Source organism: Ahaetulla prasina, chromosome 6, assembly GCF_028640845.1.
Source record: "Ahaetulla prasina isolate Xishuangbanna chromosome 6, ASM2864084v1, whole genome shotgun sequence".
Lineage (NCBI taxonomy): Eukaryota > Metazoa > Chordata > Lepidosauria > Squamata > Colubridae > Ahaetulla > Ahaetulla prasina.
This window is the reverse complement of record NC_080544.1, coordinates 92,864,415-92,878,798: the sequence shown is the minus strand read 5'-3', so window position 1 is coordinate 92,878,798 and position 14,384 is coordinate 92,864,415. Positions and strand designations below refer to the sequence as shown.

The window sequence follows — 14,384 nt, the reverse complement described above, 5'->3', positions numbered from 1 at the left end:
ACCGCTCCTACTCCATAGGGGACGATCACAAACCAATACTAACGGCAGTCTGTTGTTGTATTGTATTAACAGGCTATCGCTTGATAGCAAACTTTTACTGCCTCAAATGCCCTATTCTCTGACTTCCCCACGACCAAACAGTGTTTTTCCAAGCAATTTATGCAGCGGTTCAGCAACGGTTGCCTTGTCTTTTAAAAACACGGCGTAAAGTTTACCAGACCCAGGAAAGCCTGGAGTTCTGTCTTGTTTTTGGGTGCTGGGGCTCTCTTTATCGCCTTGACTTTGCTCTCAGTGGGTGAATCCTTTTGTCTATTCTATAGCCCAAAATTCAACAGATTCGACCCCTATCTGACACTTGCTTGCTTTGACTTTTAATCCTGCCGACCTAAAAATGGCCAAAACTTTCCTTAATCGCTTCCCCAGTTCTCTTAAATCTTCCCCTGATACCAACACATCATCGAAATAAGGTACGACTCCCGCTAACCCCTGTAGGAGCCGCCCATCAAATTTTGAATAGCCCGGGCCACACTCACCCGAACTGTAACCGGTGCACTTAAAGGCACCCCGGTGCGTTACAATGGTCTGGGCCTCAGCTGTGCTAGCATCTACGGGTAGCTGTTGGTACGCTTGTGCCAAGTCTAATTTGGCGAAAACTTGCCCGTGTCCTAGTGAGTGCAATAAGTGTTGCACTACTGGAACTGGGTAGGCGCTCTTTTGCAATGCTTTGTTCAAGGTAGCCTTGTAATCAGCGCAAATTCTTATGGACCCGTCTGGTTTTATAGGGGTGACGATTGGCGTCTCCCATTTGGCATGGTCGACTGGCACTAGTATCCCCTGGCTGACTAATTTATCTAACTCTTTGTCGATTTTAGGTTTGAGTGCAAAAGGAACCCTCCTTGCCTTTAACCTAATGGGAGCTATTTGGGGGTCTAAATTGAAGGAGATAGGGGTCCCTTGTACTTGCCTAAACGGTCCTCGAATACGCCTGCGAATTCCTCCAGTAGGGCGTTTTGCAGGTTGCATCCGCTCCGGTGGACGCCAGTCACCCCATTCCCAACGCCTGAACCAGTCTAGCCCCAGCAAGCTTGGCAAGGTTCCTCGACTAACGTGATGGGCAGGGTCTTTTCGTATGTCCCGTACTTGACCTCGACGGTCGTTGTCCTCGAACAGGGATGCGGTTGCCCTGGTAATCCTGCACCCGGAGTCGTTGTTTCTGTAGCTTGCGCTTTGCGATGTGCGGCAAGGCTTTCACAAAAGTGTCCCAGGACATGATTGTGATAGCTGATCCTGTGTCTACTTCCAGTCGGCACGGTACGCCTTCAATTGTCGGGTTTGTGAAGATCTTTTCTTCGATGCGGGTAGCTGCGTGGTCTATGGTAACAGTCATTCGGTTTGACTTCGCTCTTTCTTTCCTGGCCAATCGCGGTCGCCTCGCCGATCTCGCGCTCTGATTGGCTGGTTTGAAATTTCGCGGAATGTGGGGTTTGCATCTCTGACTCAGAGCCGCTCTGATTGGCCGATTTGAATTTTCGGCGGAAGGTTGGGGTGCTCGGCAGACTTGAGCCAGGTGCCCTTCCTTTCACACCGCCGCAAATGGCGCCCTGAACTTACATCTTTGGCGCTGATGTCGCCCGCAACTTCCGCATTCCTCCGGGTCTTCCTTGTCGATTTTCCGGTGTAGTGGACTTCTTCCTCCTCTTCGCTGGTTGACTCACGATAGGTTTCTTCGTGGTGGACTGTGCTCGGCTTTGCGCCCGCCATCGGCGTGAGTCGCTTTTGTAAGGTGTCTGCTGCATGGTTGGACATCTCATGGGCTCTGGCTTCGTCCAGAGCGTTTGCCAATGTCAGGTTGCTCTTGGCTAGCAACCGTCTCCTCAAACGGATGTCTCTGACCCCCCGTATAAGTTGTTCCAGCAGCTCTTCGTCCAGATCGCGGTACTCGCAATGCTTGGAGGCTTGTCTCAGGGCTGCCATGTAGTCGCTGATAGACTCGCCTTCTTGTTGCCTGCGCTCCCCAAACTCGTACCGTCGAACGTATTTGGACCGGGCTGGTGCGTAGTGATTCTTCAGGAGGGTCTGAAGGGTCTGCCACGATACGGAGTGTAGCGGTGTTGGCTCCGCTAGGGCTTCTGCGACGGCGATGACTGCTGACCCACAGTGGCTTATGAAGTAAGCCCGTTTGCGGTTGTCGGAGACTCCCTGTAGCTCGTTTGCCTCCAGGAAACTTTCGAAACGGGTCATATATATTCCCCATGTCTCCTGGGCAGGGTCAAACGGAGTGGGTGGCGTGTAGCCGGTCATCGCTGCATTCGCCGTCACCTTGCTGGGTTTGATTCTCGTAGTGAGTTCAGCTCTGTTCTGGTGCTCTGCCTCAAGATCCCACCCTCGTCGCCAATGTTAAGTTTGGGTATTGACGAGGCAGGAGACCAGGTTAGTGACAACAGCTCTTTAATATAGTGTGACCCAGCGACTCTCTGGAGAAAAAACCTCTCCTTATATACACTTCAGCCTGAGGCTGCATCCAATCAGAACCGAGATATTTCCCGCCTAAAACTCCCGCCAAAACTTACAGTAATACATTACAAAAAGGGTAAGGTATTATTATTATTTGAGTACAGTTTATTGAGTCACTTAAGTTACACCAGTATTTGCAAGGACTGAATTCTTGCAAGTCCACAATACGTTTTTTACCCAGAATATTTTCAACTGGAAATATTCATCTTAAAATTCGGGGGGTATCACTCATTCTCTTTACTTTTCCTTCTTTCTACTGAGGCCTCTTGTGTGACAACACACACTAATTTGGAAAGTGCCAGATGTTTAAAAGAGATATACTGTGTTGTGTAGGGCAATTGAGATATACAAATTCAGTGTCATTGTATCTATGTTTTGCTTCTACTCATAGGATTCTGATGAAAGCTTTTTATATGCATTTAGGAAGACTTTATATAGAAAATAATATGTTGATTGAAGAGAAATGTTTTTTCAAGTGGCATTAATCTTCATATTTGAAGAGAATACGCTCACTTTCTCAGTTGAGATAACAATTGAACTTGAACTGTAGGCATATATATTTGCAACTGCAGAATAATTCCACTGGATATTTACCCCAAACAAATCCTGTGCTAGAAATCCTATTTGCGCACATGTATTTTATATCATTATGAAAACAATGTGCACAATATTTAGATTTTTAAAATCTGACCAGTTAATATTTCATTGTTAAAAAATTTGTACCTAGAAAAGAACATTCTTTTTATAAGTATATACAAATGATTTACAACTCTAAGGCTACTGTTAAAAGATTTCTGCTTCAAGTCACTTTTCTGTTTATAGAAACAATGAATTTAACAAAACAAATCATTTTTAAATAATTCTGTTTCTTGGGCAAAGTCTTTTTTTTTAAGGAAGCAAAAATATATTTTCAAAAATGCTTTTGGAGGCTTTCATGCCTGTATTATTATTATTTTAACTCCTTATTTATAGTCTTGTTTCTTGGACAAAGACTTTTTTAAAGGAAACAAAAATATATTTTCAAAAATGTCATTTAGGGCTTTCATGCCTGTATTGTTATTACTAACTCTGTATTTTTAGTTAAAAACAAAAGAGAAAATGTTATCTTCTAAACAAATAATTGTTTTGCCTCTGAGTATTGTGCGGAAGTATCATTGTTTTTCTTTAAAGAAAAACACACCAAAAAAATTAACTGATCCAAATCTCCATTCTCATATCCCACATCGATAATTTGCATTTAATTAAATCCAAGAAACAAGGTAGTTGGCAACAGAGCATCAAGGGATCTGCTACTTACTAACATATCAGATGCCTGGACAATAATGGGGTGCTAATTTTGAAAGCCTACACCACTGTCCTGGAGAAAAAAAAAAAGATACTGCAGAAAATCAAGCCTCCAGCACTCCTGGCCAAGCTCAGACTGACCCCGGCAAATGAAAATAATCAAAAGTAATTAGAAGCGTGCTGGATTACTCCTCAGAGATCTAAGCGAGAGAATAAACATGCCGAAGTCCTTCGAGCCACTGCAAAGGGCCCATGTCTGAGCTGTTAGGTGCCCTGACCTTGTCCACATAAAGATGTGATTTATGAAGTGCAGGGCAGAGCAGCAGGGGCTTCTGTCTTCTTCAGAAGAACCAAATTATTGAGGTGGAGATTAACATGCTTTCAGTCGGGCCCATTTCCAGACTGGGCGGGGTGGGGGGGGGAGATTTTTTTAAAAAAAAATTATTATTATTTACCACCCCCACCCCCCAAAAAAAGCCTTTAATTTCTTTTGCTTTCCTTTTTCGTTTGGGACTGTACAGCAGAAAGAATCAACTCCAGTTTTGCAAGTAAGTATTCCTTAAAAGAGTAGGGTTAGGGGTGCAAACAGAGATATAACAAGAATTAAATATGGAACGGAATATTGATCTCGCATTTTGTTAAACGGTTTTGCTTTTTTTTTTTTAATCTTACCTGAATGAATTTCTTATATACACTATAAAACGGGCAAACGAGCTAATGTTTTTAAAAATTAGATCATATGTTTTTAATTAATAACTTTAAAAAAGAGAAAGGTCATGAAATCTTTCTTTCCCCCGTCTCTCTCTCTCTCTCTTTTCTTATAAACTTGGCTTATTAACCAGCTGTGCAGAAAAGGCAGCAAATATGTGCTACTGATCCAAAGATATATTTTTAAAAAGAAATAATTATACCATCAGCTTCTTGTCTGTTCCCTTTCTCCCCCCACCCCCTGCATCCTTCGCCCCCTTTTATCACTGTCCCTCGCAGAGCTGCTGCCCTCCCCAGGAAGCCTATTAGCAGTGGACAGTTATTTTGTCTTACTTTCCCTGCCTTCTTTTCTTTTCTTCTTTTTTCTTTTCTTTTAACGATGTGCTGGAATGTGCTGTTTCCATAGGCTCTCCATTAGAGGAACTTTTACTTTGGGGACAGCCCTAGAGTTTAAAAGCTTAAAAGAGGCATCAGTTTACACTCTGGTGGGAATAGCTACCAGACTGCTGTACTTATGTCTCACTGCCACTATTATGGAGGCTTATTTTAAATAAACAGTTGCTTAAAAAACTCTGGGAGTTATAGCCACTAGCTTTTGTGAGAAATGGTGGCACTCTGGACAAATCACAGATAAAGCAGAATCTGAGGGTGGATTTCTATATTGATTTTGAAGCAGAAAGGAAACTTGAGTAATGCAAGGCATTTCTTTACAGCTTTTATTTAGAAAATCAGAGTATGATCAGTATCATGAGCCCCTTTTATCTTATATATTGCCAGTTCTCTATATTATATGCTAAAAGACTTACCTGAAAGCAAAGTCAGTTTTCTCCCAGGTATTCCTTGAACATTTCTAAGACAGAGACTGGGCCTAAAAAAGTGTTTTCCTCTCATTCCATACAATCACTGGGTAAGAATCAGTTTGATCTAATGCAGGGGTGTCCAAACTTGGTCCCTTTAAGACTTTTGGACTTCAACTCCCAGAGTCCCTCAGCCAGCAAAGCTGGCTGAGGAACTCTGGGAGTTGAAGTCCAAAAGTCTTAAAGGGACCAAGTTTGGACACCCCTGATCTAATGGTTAAGGCACCAGTCTAGAAAGGGAGACTGTGAGTTCAAGTCCCGCCATAGCCATGAAAGCCTGCTACGTTATTCTCTCCTAGCTCAACCCACCTCACAGGGTTATAATTGTGGGGAAGGTGTATTGGATATGTTTGTCACCTTGAGTTATTTATAAAATAATAATGATGAGATACAAATAAATAAAAATAATTGAGGAACTCCCCAATTCTAATTGTAATTCTATGCAGTTCCCTAGGAATAAGACTTCTCTATATGTCCAGGGATCAGCACATCTATAGTGCAATTTGATGTCCATGTTTTTCTGGTATTGTTTGGATTGTTTTTCCCATTGGGGAAAAAATAGGGGAGCTTTGAACCAGCAACAGAGAATGGGGAAGGTGGGGAACACAAGGAGTAAGTAACGGCTACCATCTTCTTAACAAGTACCCAAAAAACAGAGACAAGGAAAGTAATCAGTTGGAATCCCAAAGGACCTTTTTTTCCAAGAGGCAGCTGGACTTTCTGAAGAAGCTTCTTGGATGAGAAGAGAAATGTCTTCAAAGAAAAACCAGGAAGTCCATTTGCCTCTTGAAAAAAAAGGCACCTTTGGGACAATGATGACCTGGATGACTGAGAATATCCATAGGCGATAGTTGGCATGCTATATCACGTTACTCATAAATGTGTTGCTCTTGGATGATTGATGATGATGATGATGATGATGATGATGATGATGATTTGTGCGATGTCACATTATGTATCCCCTGCCAATCTCTTCCACTTTTCATGTGCTGGTATTGACTAGAGTGATGATAGGCACCACTGCTCTTTACTGGACTTAGACAGGTTATATTTCAAGAAGATGTCTGCAGTTGGAGCCTCATCTTTGTTTAACAACTATATTTTCACATGTTTACTATAAAGTTAATAATACTGAACAGTTTATTATCACGGAGGCAAAAAGTAAGTTTGCTGCCTTGAGTTATATATAAAAAGGTGGGATAAAAATCTAGAAACAATTAATCCATTTTCTGAATTTGCTCATGCCTGGGATCACTGAATAACCCTAACCCATGTTAAAGCTAGTCAAGTAGCACTGAATGCATCTGGTAGGTCTTTAATGCATCCCTAGCATCTCTCTCTCTCTGGTATTGTCTCCTCAGCATTAAAATATCCTCAAATATTTTGCAAGAGATATAGTTGCCAAGCAGCCTTCTGGTGGAAGCTGGGATATGCATTGTCAAATATCTCTATCCCCTAAATGACGAATATTATGAACAGTCTATTTGTGTGGAATTGCAAAATTGCTGGATTATAAATCCTCCTTCACCCACTTTCTAGGGTCATATGAGCCCTGTTCGTTAGGCCTAATCCTTTTCTCTGCGCTAAGGCTGTTTCTCACCTTTCACATGTTTAAAATGTATGTACATCAACTCCCAGAATTCCCCAGCTAGCCATCTGGCTGAGGAATTCTGGGAGATGAAGTCCAGACATCTTATAGTTGCAAAGCTAAGAAACATTGCCTTAAAATAATCCACCATCCACCCATTTACAATGTTTCCAAGAGTTGTCGAAGAATTTCTAATTTCAAAATCTGGAGACAGAACAATCCAGTTGACCATCATGGAGTAACACAGTCTTACATGTACCAGAAATACTGTTATAATATGTGCCGTGGATGTTTGTATTTTTAATACCACTGAAGTTTACAACAAACGCTAGTATATAGACAGCTGGTTGGTCTTTCATATAGAAGTCTTGAGATCTACAAACTTGATATTTTATGAATTCAACCATGTTGGGAATAGTGACTCTCCTATTTTCATTCCAGGTTTGGGCAGGTAGTTCCTCTTTATTCTGGGCATGGTTGTATTGTTAGCATTTTCTGAGATGTCTGTCCACTTTTGAGGAGTAGATGTTAGGTATACAGTAAAAACATGTGCAGAAGTTTCATAGATGGAGGTGATAAGAGATAATCATTTTATGCTAATTTATTTCCCAGACTTCTTGGGTGCTACTGAAAACAAAAAGGATAAAAACTTTAAAAAAAAACAACCACCTCACTCTATGTCCACATAGACATGGCATTCTTCAGACAAATTGCCCAAACAGCTTCAATTATTCTTGGCCAGTACAGCTTCTACTTGCTGGGTATGACTGGAAGTGTAGTCCAAGCACTGTGAAGGGATCAACAGAGAGGCATTGCTGGGGATAACTTGAACAGTAGTCCACAAGCACTATGAAGGGACACTGTGAAGTGTCCCTCTGACCTCCAATCCGTGTCCTCCTGCAAGCAGCCGGGGGTAAAGCTCCCCTTTGTTTGAACTGGGTTTCGACTGCACTTTTGGGCGACCCCAGAAGCGCTCAGCGCTTAGGCTGCGAGGTTTGGAGGAAAAGGCAAAAGGCTGATTGAAGACCAGCCCGCAACGCCATCTACCGGCCGGGAGCCGCCATTGCTCCTTCTTGGCGTTTTGCCTTCCAATCCGGGGACGGAAATCGGTGCCACGGATTCCGCGTGGTTGCTTGCCCGGGTATCGCGGGGCAAACACAGCAGGAGCCTTTTCTCCCGCGCAATTCTTGTCTTTGCACCCGAGGCTTTTTCTTTCTTTCATCTCTTCCTCCTTGTTACGCGGCGAAAGTGCTTTTACGGGAGGCTCAACCCAAGCGGCGGCGGAGGGGGCGGCGGCGGGCTGGAAGGTGTGTGAACTTCGGCGTCGCCCGGGTTAGAAAAGGAACCTCGGCTCTGGTCCTCGTTTGGGGCTCTGGAGCCATCAGTTTCCCAGATTACTTGTATTTAATACACAATGCATCATAAAGCAAATCCTTCATTCTGACAGGGAGAAAATAGAACAGCTCAGAGCTCGAACTGCTCCAATTTATGGCTAAATTAAAAAAAAAAAGAGGAGAGAGAACGAGGCATCCAAAGTGGCAAGAAATCGAAAGAGGGAAGGCGGGGGCCTGTAGAAACCTCCCAAACTTCAACTCCGTTGGAAAGATCCCAAAGGGGATAAAAAAAAAATTATCTCGGGTTACTCACCGAGGTATCTCTTCCCACCCCACGCCTTCCTTCCGCCCTTGGCGAGTGGGCCACGATCGCCGGGTGCGCTCGCTGCCCACTTCTCTTGGCCTCCCCTTTCGGAACAATGGGCATTCTCCAAAATAACCGTTCAGTGTCACCGATAACAGGCCGCTCAGACGAATTAATCAGCCTCTTTTGTCACTTTTGCCACTGGCCCCTGGTGACCTGCCCTCTCTCCTTCCCCCCACCATTCCCTAGCTGCTTCGGGCCCTATCCACCACCATTTCCCTAGCTGTTGAAGGCTCTGGTTTGGAGGTTTGGAGGTTCGCGGAGCCTAAGAAATTAGCCCAGCACCCTTTTTTAAAAAAAGGACAAAAAAAGATCAGTGGGGTGGCGCACAGCGTCGAACTCCCCCCCAAACCCTCCCCTATATTTGTTGGCATCCGTGCGAGTGGCACACACTCTAGCCCTGTACCTTTCTCACGGCCTCCCTTCCAACGCGAGTCTCCTCGCTTAGTCTGAATGGATGCCGAGGCGCGCGTGTAAAATTCCAAAGCAACTCCCCATTTATTGTTAACACTTCTGACTTTGGGTGGCAGTCATCGCTAAGTTCAGTTCGTTGGGAATCGTTCTACTTTGTTCTGTGACCAGAACAAAGCCCAGTTTGCTGGGTCCCACTAACTCGGTTAAACAGGGGATAAGAGACAAGTGTCGCGAATAGACAGCCGAAGAAAGCCTGTGAGAGAGGGTGAAGTTAGTAATCCGAAATCCAGGACTCTCTTCTGTCTGTTTTTTTTTTACTTTTTTTTTTTTTTTGGTAACATGAAATGCTGGTTTAATGCGCCTGTATTCGGCAAAGAACGGCAGCAGCAAAACTTGATTACCGCCTTTAGGAACCACGTCTCAAGAAAAGTCGAAAATACGGCTTTGTTGAAAATTTTCTTCGTATGTTTTTATAGGCTTCCATATGTTTATACGAAAAGCTTAATGATCATTTAGCATCGACGGTTTTTAAAGATCTGTCCCGCCAACCCGCCTAAAAATGCCGTTGCGCTTTTTCGCTCTAAAGCTCTAATGTCAAAATTCCTGTATTTTACGAAGTGAAAGAGATGGAGTGAAAAACGTAGAACGCGGGAGTGGGAGGGTGTGTGTGTGTGCGGAGGGGGGGGGAAATACAGTCAAATCCCGGTTAGCAAATGTCAAATATAAGCCTTGCAACTGCTACTGGTGTCATTAACAGTCTTTAAAGAGACAAGGCGCGGATCGCTTGCCTTAAATGCGCGTAAATCGCCAGCAGTTCCATTTGCCAAGTTTTTGCTATTGGTTAGTCGAAAGCCGCCAAAAACCCCGCGGCAATAAAAGCGGCCCCAGATACCAGCGGGTGCAAGTTCACCTCTTTACCTCCTCGCTTATAAACCGAGGCTGCCCGTTTCAAGACTAAACTTAAAGCGGGGCCGGCGTGCGTAAAACTCGCCTTAAATCAACATAGCCGGAGCGAGGCAGAGCGCTGCACTTTCTTAGACACCACTGGAGCAGAATGAGGGGGAACGATGGGACGTCTCCCCCTCCCCGCCCCCTTTCAGCCTTCCCTGCAAAAAAAAAAAAGTCGAGGGAGGGCTTGCCCCCCACTTAACGAACTCCCCCCCCCACAGCCAAGCCAGATCTCCCGATTGGCCGCCAGTGACCTGGATGGGACTGACACGTTTCCCGGGGCCGAGCGCATCCGTAATCAGTCTGCCGGGCAAGGGCTTCTGCCTGGGCGACCTTTTTGTGACCTCTCTCGCCAGAGGAGGCGGCTGTCACTTTAAAAATTGAAAGAGGAGCCTCTGTCTGGCTTCCGAGCGGCCGCGGAGGCGACGAGGTGGAGAAGGGAAAAGAGATACCTCTTCTTGGGGCTCACCCGCTCCTCGTCACCGCCCCCCCCTTCCACTCCAGCCTGCTCCTTTCCCTCCCTCAGCAACTTCTGCTTCAAGAGGCAACTCACGGGGCAAAGACGCCCCTCGGCCGGCGAGAGAAAGAAGAAGGGGGGGAGGGGAGGAAGGAAGGAGAGGAGGGGGGTCCTGTCCCCAGAGCTCTTCGGAAGCGGGGCGCAGCGCGGGGAGGAGACACCCGGGGAACTTTCACCCCTCCTCCCTCTTTTCTCCCTGGCTTACACGCTTTTTCTCCTCCCTTGTGATCAAGCGGCGGCGGCGGCGGCGGCGAAGTGTGAAAAGGAAGTTATTTTTTCCTCCTCGCGCGGGCGCCCGCCCGCGTCCTCCCTCCCGCCTGGGTAACTTTTCTCTCAACTCCACGCAGAGCCAACCTTCTCCCCCCACTTCTCCCACCCGCGCGCGCGCCCCCCCACACACCCACCCACTTCAGAGAGGCTCGTCCGTCCGTCCGTCCGTCCTGTTCCTCCCCTCTACCCCGCCCGCCTCGCTCCCCACCCCTTCCGCGCGCTCAGCCAGCCAGCCAGCCAGCCAGCCAGAGGGCACGCCGGGCGAAGGGGAGAAATTAACACGCCGGCTCGGAATCAATGGGGACAATTAAAGCGATCGCCGCGCGTCTTCGGGCCCCCGAGCCTGCCCGCCACCGACAGCCCCCTGCCTGAGACTCGCTTTCTCGGCGAAGAGCTCGGGAGTGTTTCCCCACCGTAATTCTCCTCAACCTTTCCTCCCTCAGCAACTTCTGCTTCAAGTGGCAACTCACGGGGCAAAGACGCCCCTCGGCCGGCGAGAGAAAGAAGAAGGGGGGGAGGGGAGGAAGGAAGGAGAGGAGGGGGGTCCTGTCCCCAGGGCTCTTCGGAAGCGGGGCGCAGCGCGGGGAGGAGACACCCGGGGAACTTTCACCCCTCCTCCCTCTTTTCTCCCTGGCTTACACGCTTTTTCTCCTCCCTTGTGATCAAGCGGCGGCGGCGGCGGCGGCGAAGTGTGAAAAGGAAGTTATTTTTTCCCCTCCTCGCGCGGGCGCGCGCACGCGTCCTCCCTCCCGCCTGGGTAACTTTTCTCTCAACTCCACGCAGAGCCAACCTTCTCCCCCCACTTCTCCCACCCGCGCGCGCGCCCCCCCACACACCCACCCACTTCAGAGAGGCTCGTCCGTCCGTCCGTCCCTCCCGTTCCTCCCCCCCCTCTACCCCGCCCGCCTCGCTCCCCACCCCTCCCGCGCGCTCAGCCAGCCAGCCAGCCAGAGGGCACGCCGGGCGAAGGGAAGAAATTAACACGCCGGCTCGGAATCAATGGGGACAATTAAAACGATCGCCGCGCGTCTGGGCCCCTGAGCCTGCCCGCCACCGACAGCCCCTGCCTGAGACTCGCTTTCTCGGCGAAGAGCTCGGGAGTGTTTCCCCACCGTAATTCTCCTCAACCTTTCCTCCTCCCCCCCCCCGTTTCCTCCACGCCGGGCGAGGACCCTGAGAAGTTTTCAAGCGAGGCGAAGAAAGTCTCTCCCTCAACCAACCAACCCCCCGCATACGAGTCCGTAGCCCGCCCCAAATGCCGGAGAAGGAATTCGAGCACTTCAGGAAGCCGAGCCGGCGGGACTGCGCCGGGTTTCCTAGACGCCTTTCTTTGGCCAGCGAGGACTGCGAAAGCTCCTAGGAAGAAGGGAGGGCGCGTAAAGAGGGGGGGGGAGGAATCTCCTCAGGAGAGGTTGCTGACAGCTGTTTGAAGGATTGGCGTTATTATTATTGTTTTTTATTTTGCAATCCTCCCTTTCTCCCACCCACCCCCGCCAACGCCTCGCCCCCTTTCCAAGGAAAGGAAGGATTTTGGGGGACAAACGTCGGACCTGCTGTGATCCGAGCTGGGCAAGGTAAGACGATCGCACGCGCCGACTCCTCAGAAGAAGAAGAAGGAGCGCGCGCGGTATGTGTGTGTGTGTGTGGGGGGGTGTTGTTTCCACGAGGCCCGGACAACTTTCGCTCTCTTCCCCCCCCCCCTCGGTCCGGTTTGTGGGTTTCTCTCCCCCAAAATGTCACCCCAAGGCCTAAAATAAGAATTCCTCCTCCGCTGCTCCCCATCCTGCAGCCTGTTGTCGATCCTGCAGCCTGTTGTCATCTGTCTCTGGGGCCAAAAAAAGGCTTCGAACGGTGGGGGGGAGAGAAGACAGAACGAGAGGTGTGGGGCGCGAAAGGCTGGGGGGCAGATGTGACCCCTGACCATCTCCCCCGAATCTGGGGTTGTTGTTGTTTTGCTTAAGAAAGCCCACGCGGAAAATTAGGGAACAGGTAAAAAGCCCCTATGTGGGATCCGAAATCCTCGAGCAACCGGGAAACGCGACCGTACTATATTGCAGGCTGGTAGTCAAGCGGTGGATTGCAGCGATTCGGTGAAAAGTTGAAGAATTAAAGGGCGCGCGGTTCTTGGAGCGTTTTTTCTTCTCGGGCTTTGTTTTTGGTTCTAAATGTGTTTTGGGGAGGAAGTTTGGCAGTTCTGATTGATTTAATCCACTGGGCAGAAGGCTTCTCTTGATCTTTTGAAATAAAGAACTTGAATTAAGTATAGGGTATGCCAAGAAAGAAAGAAAGAAAGAAAGAAAGAAAGAAAGAAAGAAAGAAAGAAAGAATAATCAATCAGTGGCATTAGGTGGAATAGGGGAAAGGCAGAGAAAGTGAAGGGTCAGGACTGCAGCAGTTTTACTTTTTTTTGTCCTACGAAAAAGGCACTAGTTTGTTCAAATGCAGCAACTGGAAGGGAAGGAAGGGGGAGAAGCAAACCAACCCCCAAAGCCTGATCTTGAACTTTAGACATCAGTTGCTGGAGTCATGCTTCAGAAATAGTTGAGCTGAAGAAATCTAAATGAAAAATGAATTATTCAAGGTGTGGGATTAGAAGGCTTTTCAGTGTACCCTCCTTTACGCTGCCTAGATTTCTCTTGAGTCATAAAACTTCTGAAGCTTGAATGGAAATTTGAAAAAGTGTGGCACCTCTGAAAAGTGGGGTGGGGTGGGGACAATTCAGAGGGTGTCCTTAAGGGAAAGGATAAGTGCTTGAAAGGCGGCATAACTCATCTAACCATTCTCAATACACTCCTGCCCAGTTCTTCCTGGGCTTCAGGAAGAGGCCCAGATAAATCTGGCCTGGCCTCCTGCATCAAAGTCTTTTTCTATATGTCTGCAAGTATTCCTCTGTCCTGTATCCACAAGCCATGTCTCTGAACACAAGGAAGCTGGTTTGAAGCACCCTAGTTTGTTCCTTGGGCATTCTCACCCAAAGAACTGGTTTTTATTTTATTTTTACTTTGCTTCATTTTGTTTCTCGGTTGCTTCCCTGATGATCCAGCCAAAGTCTCGGGGGACATGATGAGGTTAGTGAGGTTTCTTCTGGAGGGAGGTGGAAGTAATTTTGCTCTGGAAGCTGAAAGCTCAACTTTTCTTTCTGTGTGCAGTGGAGGCGCTGGGCCAAATGCACAAAGCCCCATGTGTAAAAAGATTCCAAGGCTTAATTCTTCTCCTGAAATTGACTTTGAAGTGGGTTTTCACCCCTGGCAGGCCCCTCTATTCGGGGCATGCATTAAACATTAAAAATTGGTGGCACCCTTGTTGGTTTAAGTGCTTGCTGCTTAACAAAACATACAAGAGGCACTTTCTTAGTGCTCCATTGCCTTGTGCCCTGGGCTTTTGTGCCTCTTGAAGTTTTGTGAAGAGTTAATGATCTAAAACTGCTTCTGGGTGATTACCTGAACTCTTGGTGAAAAATGCTTTCCGGCTAGGAGCATATTGACCTCCAGTTTTTTACTTTAACATCAGGTGAGCCAGAATAACGTAGCTTTATCCATTAGGTTCATTTAATTGCTGAATTGGAGCTGAGATTGTTTATTCTTTC

At 47.2% G+C, this 14,384-nt stretch overlaps 1 protein-coding gene across 10 annotated transcripts in view; it reads left to right on the top strand.

The window, feature by feature from the left end:
- MECOM (MDS1 and EVI1 complex locus) overlaps window positions 1-14,384 on the top strand; it is a 628,368-nt gene that overhangs the window by 526,245 nt on the left and 87,739 nt on the right. Inside the window, exon 1 of one of the 10 annotated variants that reach the window (XM_058188239.1) lies at window positions 11,903-12,372. The exons of 6 other annotated variants lie outside the window; for them this stretch is intronic. The gene's annotated coding sequence lies outside the window, so the exon portion shown is untranslated. Of the gene's footprint in view, window positions 1-11,902; window positions 12,426-13,617; window positions 13,867-14,208; window positions 14,309-14,384 lie in introns of those variants that run through there. 3 more of the 10 variants (XM_058188243.1, XM_058188240.1, XM_058188241.1) reach the window with 3 other exon arrangements.